Genomic DNA, 8513 nt, shown 5'->3' with positions numbered 1-8513 from the left:
GAACAATTGAGAACATCTGGGCACACCTGGGCACACCGATGCACACATGGGCATACCTGGGCATAGCTGGGCAAACATGGGCACACCTCATAACACATTGACACACTTGAGAATTTCTGGGCATATCTGGGTATACTGGGCTTGCATGGCCAGTCCTCAATCCACCTTGGCACCCCTGGGAACTCTTTGGAACACCTGTGCACACCAGGGAACTCCTGGCCATTCCTGGGCTCTCCTGGTCACATCTGGGCCAACATGGGCAACCCTGGGCTAATCTGGGCACAGCTAAGCACACCTGGGCATGCATGGGCTCACCTGGGCAGACCCAAGCACACCTGGGTACACCTGGGAATTCCTGGGCACACCTGGGACCACTGTGGTACCCCTGGGCACAGTGGCGCACAGCTGGAATTTGCTGGGCTCTCCCGGTTACACCTGGGCATACCCATGCACACCTGGGCACTCCTGGGCATACCTGACCACCTTGGAACACCAGGGCAAAACTCACCACATCTGGGCCCACATGGGCCCTCCTGGGCATACCTGGGCACACTTGGGCACACCTGGGCAAACCTGGGACCTCCTGGGCACATTTGCGACCCCCTTGGCACCCTGGGTATATCTGGCCACACCTGGGCTAACATGGGCAAATCTGGACACATCTGGGCACTTCTGAGAACACCTGGGACCACCTTGGCACCCCTGGCCAAATCTCAGCACATCTGGACCCACATGGGCTCACCTGAGAACACCCAAACACACATGGGCATACCTGGGCAGACATGGGCACTCCTCAGACCACCTTGGCACCCCTGGGCACATCTGAATACACCTAGGCATACATGGGCCAATCTGGGCACATCTGGGCACTGCTGGGCACACCTGGGAACACCTTGGCACTCCTGGCCAAATCTCAGCACCTCTGGGCCCACATGGGCTCATCTGAGCGCACCCAAACACACATGGGCATACCTGGGCACACATGGGTGCACCTCAGACCACCTTGGCACCCCTGGCCATATCTGGGCACATCTCGGCCCATGTGGGCTCATCTGGGCACGCTTGGGCCCAGCTGGGCACACCTGGTCTCCACTGGGGACTCCTAGCTACGGCTGGGCATACCTGGGAACACATGGGCACACCTCATACCACATTGACACACCTGGGCATATCTGGGCACATCTTGGCTCACATGGGCCCATCTGGGAACATCTGGGTACACCTGGGCACACCTGGGAACCCCTGGTCTCTCCTGGGCACACCTGAGCATAGCTGGACACACATGGGCTCTCACAGGCACATCTGGGCACTCCTGTTCACACCAGGGACAACCTTGGCACCCCTCGGCCTGTCTGGGCACATTTTGGCTTACATGGGCCCATCTGAATACATCCAAACACACCTGGGCACACCTAGGCCACCGGGGGCACACCTAAGCACACCTGGGCAGACATGGGCACTCCTCAGACCACCTTAACACCCTAAGGCATATCTGGGCACACCTGGGCTCACATGGGCCAATCTGGGTACATCTGGGCACTCCTGGGCACACCTGGGAACACCTTGGCATCCCTGGCCAAATCTCAGCACATCTGGGCCCACATGGGCTCACTTGAGCACACCCAAACACACATGGGCATACCTGAGCACACATGGGCACACCTTAAACCACCTTGGCATCCCTGGGCATATCTGGGCACATCTTAGCTCACATGGGCATGTCTGGGCACTGCTGGGCAAACCTGGGCTCTCCTTGGCACACCTGGGCACACCTGGGAACTCCTGGGCACACTTGGAACTCCCTTGGCACCCCTCGGCCTGTCTGGGCACATTTTGGCTCACATGGGCATATCTCGGCCCAGCTGGGCAAACCCGGGCTCTCCTCGGCACACCTGGGCACACCTGGGAACTCTTGGGGACACTTGGGACTCCATTGGCACCCTTCGGCCATTCTGGGCACATTTTGGCTCACTTGGGCCCATGTGGGAATATCTGGGTACACCTGGGTATATCTGGGCACTCCTGGGCACACCCTGGACCACCTTGGCACCCCTCGGCCTGTCTGGGCACATTTTGGCTCACATGGGCCCATCTGGGTACACCCAAGCACACCTGGGCTCTCCTGGGCACACCTGGGCCACCCAGGGCACACCTAAGCACACCTGGGCAGACATGGGCCCTCCTCAGACCACATTAGCACCCTAGGGAATATCTGGGCAAACCTGGGCTCACATGGGCCAATCTGGGTACACCTAGGCTCTCATGGGCACACCTGGGAACACCTTGGCAGCCCTGGCCAAATCTGGGAACATCTGGGCCCACATGGGCTCACCTGAGCACACCCAAGCACACATGGGCATACCTGGGCACACATGGGGGCACCTCAGACAAACTTGGCAACCCTGGGCATATCTGGGCACATCTTGGCTCACATGGGCATATCTGGGCCCAGCTGAGCAAACCTGGACTCTCCTCGGCACACCTGGGCATACTCGGGACTCCATTGGCACCCTTTGGCCATTCTGGGCACATTTTGGTTCACATTGGCCCATGTGGGAATATCTGGGTACACCTGGGCATTCCTGGGAAATCCTGAGCACACTTGGGACCACCTTGGCACCCCTCGGCCTGACTGGGCATATTTTGGCTCACATGGGCCCATTAGGGTACACCCAAGCACATCTGGGCACACCTGGGCTCTCCTGGGCACACCTGGGCCACCCTGGGCACACCTAAGCACACCTGGGCAGATCTGGGCCCTCCTCAGACAACCTTGGCACATATGGGCATATCTGGGCACAGCTGGGCTGACATGGGGAAATCTGGGGACATCTGGGCACTCCTGGGCGCACCTGGGCACACCTTGACACCCCATGCCAAATCTAAGCACATCTGGGCCTACATGGGCTCACCTGAGCACACCCAAACACACATGGGCATACCTGGGCACACATGGGCGCACCTCAAAACACCTTGGCACCCCTGGGCATATCTGGGCACATCTTGGCTCACATGCGCATATCTGGGCACTCCTGGGCACACTTAGGACTCCCTTGGCACCCCTCGGCCTGTCTGGGCATATTTTGTCTCACATGGGCCCATCTGGGTACACACAAGCACATCTGGGCACGCTTTGGCTCACCTGGGCACACCTGGGCCACCCTGGGCACACCTTAGCACTCCTGGGCAGACATGGGCCCTCCTCAGACAACCTTGGCACATATGGGCATATCTGGGCACACCTGGGCCGACATGGGCAAATCTGGGTACATCTAGGCACTGCTGGGCACACCTGGGAACACCTTGGCACCCTGGCCAAATCTCAGCACCTCTAGGCCCACATGGGCTCATCTGAGCGCACCCAAACACACATGGGCATATTTGGGCACACGTGGGTGTACCTCAGACCACCTTGGCACCCCTGGCCATATCTGGGCACATCTTGGTTCACATGCGCATATCTGACCACACTTGGGCACACCTGGGCTCTTCTCAGCACACCTGGGCACACCTGGGAACTCCTGGGCACACTTGGGACTCCCTTGGCTCACCTCGGTCTGTCTGGGCGCATTTTGGTCTGTCAGCTCACATGGGCCCATCTGGATACACTTGGGCACACCTGGGCACACCTCTGCTACAATGGGCAAATCTCAACACACCTGACCATATCTTGTACACCTGGGCATACCTGGGCACACATGGACACACCTGGGACTATCTTGGCACCCCTCAGCCTGTCTGGGCACATTTTGCATCACATGGGCCCATCTGGGTACACCCCAGCACTCCTGGGCACATCTGGGCACACCTGGGCTCTCCTGGGCACACCTGGGCATAGCTGGGCACACATGTGCACTCCTCTGACCACCTTGGGTCCCCTGGGCATATCTGGGCACTCCTGGGCACACCTGGGATCACCTTGGCACCCCTTGGCCTTTCTTGGCACATTTTGGCTCACATGGGCTCATCTGGGTACACTTAGGCAAACCTGGGCACACCTAGGCCTTCATGGGCACACCTGGGACCACCTTGGCACCCCTAGCCAAATCTTAGCACATCTGGGCCCACATGGGTTCACCTGAGCACACCCAAAGACAATGGGCATGCCTGGGCAGACATGCGTGCACCTCAGACCACCTTGGCACCCCTGGGCACACCTGGGCACACCTGGGTTCACATGGGCAAATCTCGACACACCTGAGCATATCTTGTACACCTGGGCATACTTGGACACACATGGGCACTCCTCAGACCACCTTGGGTCCCCTGGGTATTTTTGGGCAATCCTGGGCACACCTGGGACCACCTTGGCACCCCTCAGCCTGTCTGGGCACATTTTGGCTCACATGGGCCTATCTGGGTACACCCAAGCACACCTGTGCACACCTGGGCTGAAATGTGCACTCCTCAGACAACCTGGGCAACCCTGGGCATATCTGGGCAGACCTGGGCTGACATGGGCAAATCTGGGTACGGTACATCTGGGCACGCTTTGGCACACCTGGGACCACCTTGACTCCCCTGGCCAAATCTCAGCACATCTAGGCCCACATGAGCTCACCTGAGCACACCCGAACACACGTGGGCATACCAGGGCACACATGGGCACACCTCATACCACATTGACACACCAGGGCATATCTGGGCACATCTTAGCTCACATAGGCCCATCTGGGAACATCAGGGCACACCTGGGCGCACCGAAGCACACATGGGCATACCAGGGCATATCTGGGCACACATGGGCACACCTCATACCACATTGACACACCTGGCAATATCTGGGAACATCTGGATTCACATGGGGACATCTGGGTACACCCATGCACGCCTGGGCACACCTGGGCTCTCCTCGGCACACCTGGGTCACCCTGGGCACACCTAAGCACACCTGGGCAGACATGGGCAATCCTCAGACCACCTTGGCTCCCCTGGGAACATCTGGGCACATCTGGGTTCAGATGGGTTCACATGGGCCAATCTGGGCACATCTGGGCACACCTGGGCACACCTGGGACCACCTTGGCACCCCTGCACCTTATCTGGGCACATCATGGCTCACATGGGCTCATCTGGATACACTTGGGCACACCTGGGCACAGCTGGGCTCTCCTGGGCACACATGGGCACTGCTGGGCACAACTGGGACCGTCTTGGCAACCCTGCGCCTATCTGGGCATATCTTGGTTCTCGTGAGCTCATCTGCGTACACTTTTGCACACCTAGGTTCTCATGGGCACACCTGGGACCACCTTGGCACCCTGGCCACAGCTCAGCACATCTGCACACACATGGGCTCACCTGAGCACACCCAAACACACATGGGCATATCTGGGCATACATGGCTGCACCTCAGACCACCTTGGCACCCCTGGCCATATCTGGGCACACCTGGGCTCACATAGGCTCATCTGGGCCAATCTGGGCATATCTAGGCACTGCTGGGCACACCTGGGACCACCTTGACCCACCTGGGCATATCTGGGCACATCTTGGCTCACATGGGCTCATCTGGATACACTTGGGCATACCTGGGCACACCTGGGCTCACATGGGCACTGCTGGGCAACACTGGGCACTGCTGGGCACAACTGGGACCTCCTTGGCACCCATGGGCCTATCTGGGCACACCTGGGCTCTCCTGCACACACCTGGGTCACCCTGGGCAGACCTAAGCACACCTGGGCAGACATGGGCACTCCTCAGACTACCATGTCACACCTGGGCATATCTGGGCACATCTGAGCACTGCTGGGCGCACCTGGGACCATCTTGGCACCCCTGGGCATACCTGGGCACATCTTGGCTCACATGGGCATACCTGGATACACTTGGACACACCTGGGCACACATGCAGTTTCATGGGTACACCTGGGCATAGATGGGCACACATGAGAACACACGGGCAAATCTCGACACACCTGAGCATATCTTCTACACCTGGGCATGCCTAGGCACACATGGGCACTCCTCAGACCACCTTGGGTCTCCAGGCCATATCTGGGCACTCCTGGGCACATCTGGTCTCACATGGGCACTGCTGGGCACCACGGGGCACTGCTGGGCACAACTGGGACCTCCTTGCCATATGACCTCTGGCCATATCTGGGAACATCTTGGCTCACATGGGCATATCTGGGCACTCCTGGACACACCTGGGCTCTCCTTGGCACTCCTTAGCACACCTGGGAATTCCTCAGCACACTTGGGTCTCCCTTGGCACCCCTCGGCCTGTCTGGGCACATCTTGGCTTACATGGGATCATCTGGGTATACCCAGGCACACCTGAGCACACCTAGGCTTTCCTGGGCACACCTGGGCCACCCTGGGCACACCTGGGCTCACATGGGCTCATCTGGGCACGCTTGGGCTCAGCTGGGCTCACATGGGCTCCACTGGGCACTCCTAGCTGTGCCTGGGCATACCAGGGCACACATGGGCACACCTCATACCACATTGATACACCAGGGCATATCTGGGCACATCTTGGCTCACATGGGCCCATCTGGGAACATCTGAGTACACCTGGGCGCACCGAAGCAGACATGGGCATACCAGGGCATATCTGGGCACACATGGGCACACCTCATACCACATTGACACACCTGCCAATATCTGGGCACATCTGGATTCACATGGAAACATCTGGGTACACCCAAGCACACCTGGGATCACATGGGCTAATTTGGGCATATCTGGGTACTGCTGGGCGCACATGGGACCACCTTGGCACTCCTGGCCAAATCTCAGCACATCTAGGCCCACATGAGCTCACCTGAGCACACCCGAACACACGTGGGCATACCAGGGCACACATGGGCACACCTCATACCACATTGACACACCTGGGCATATCTGGGCACATCTTAGCTCACATAGGCCCATCTGGGAACATCAGGGCACACCTGGGCGCACCGAAGCACACATGGGCGTACCAGGGCATATCTGGGCACACATGGGCACACTTCATACCACATTGACACACCTGGCAATATCTGGGAACATCTGGATTCACATGGTTACATCTGGGTACACCCATGCACGCCTGGGCACACCTGGGCTCTCCTCGGCACACCTGGGTCACCCTGGGCACACCTAAGCACACCTGGGCAGACATGGGCAATCCTCAGACCACCTTGGCTCCCCTGGGAACATCTGGGCACATCTGGGTTCAGATGGGTTCACATGGGCCAATCTGGGCACATCTGGGCACACCTGGGCACACCTGGGACCACCTTGGCACCCCTGAACCTTATCTGGGCACATCATGGCTCACATGGGCTCATCTGGATACACTTGGGCACACCTGGGCACAGCTGGGCTCTCCTGGGCACACATGGGCACTGCTGGGCACAACTGGGACCGTCTTGGCAACCCTGTGCCTATCTGGGCATATCTTGGTTCTCGTGAGCTCATCTGCATACACTTTGGTACACCTAGGTTCTCATGGGCACACCTGGGACCACCTTGGCTCCCTGGCCACAGTTCAGCACATCTGCACACACATGGGCTCACCTGAGCACACCCAAACACACATGGGCATACCTGGGCACACATGGCTACACCTCAGACCACCTTGGCACCCCTGGCCATATCTGGGCACTGCTGGGCACACCTGGGACCACCTTGGCACCCCTGGGCATACCTGGGCACATCTTGGCTCACATGGGCATATCTGGATACACTTGGACACACCTGGGCACACATGCAGTTTCATGGGTACACCTGGGCATAGCTGGGCACACATGAGAACACACGGGCAAATCTCGACACACCTGAGCATATCTTCTACACCTGGGCATGCCTAGGCACACATGGGCACTCCTCAGACCACCTTGGGTCTCCAGGCCATATCTGGGCACTCCTGGGCACATCTGGTCTCACATGGACACTGCTGGGCACCACGGGGCACTGCTGGGCACAACTGGGACCTCCTTGCCATATGACCTCTGGCCATATCTGGGAACATCTTGGCTCACATGGGCATATCTGGGCACTCCTGGACACACCTGGGCTCTCCTTGGCACTCCTTAGCACACCTGGGAATTCCTCAGCACACTTGGGTCTCCCTTGGCACCCCTCGGCCTGTCTGGGCACATCTTGGCTTACATGGGATCATCTGGGTATACCCAGGCACACCTGAGCACACCTAGGCTTTCCTGGGCACACCTGGGCCACCCTGGGCACACCTGGGCTCACATGGGCTCATCTGGGCACGCTTGGGCTCAGCTGGGCTCACATGGGCTCCACTGGGCACTCCTAGCTGTGCCTGGGCATACCAGGGCACACATGGGCACACCTCATACCACATTGATACACCAGGGCATATCTGGGCACATCTTGGCTCACATGGGCCCATCTGGGAACATCTGAGTACACCTGGGCGCACCGAAGCAGACATGGGCATACCAGGGCATATCTGGGCACACATGGGCACACCTCATACCACATTGACACACCTGCCAATATCTGGGCACATCTGGATTCACATGGAAACATCTGGGTATACCCAG

This window comes from Cyanistes caeruleus, chromosome 17, assembly GCF_971803275.1.
Source record: "Cyanistes caeruleus chromosome 17, bCyaCae1.hap1.1, whole genome shotgun sequence".
NCBI lineage: Eukaryota > Metazoa > Chordata > Aves > Passeriformes > Paridae > Cyanistes > Cyanistes caeruleus.
This window is presented reverse-complemented; position numbering follows the sequence as displayed.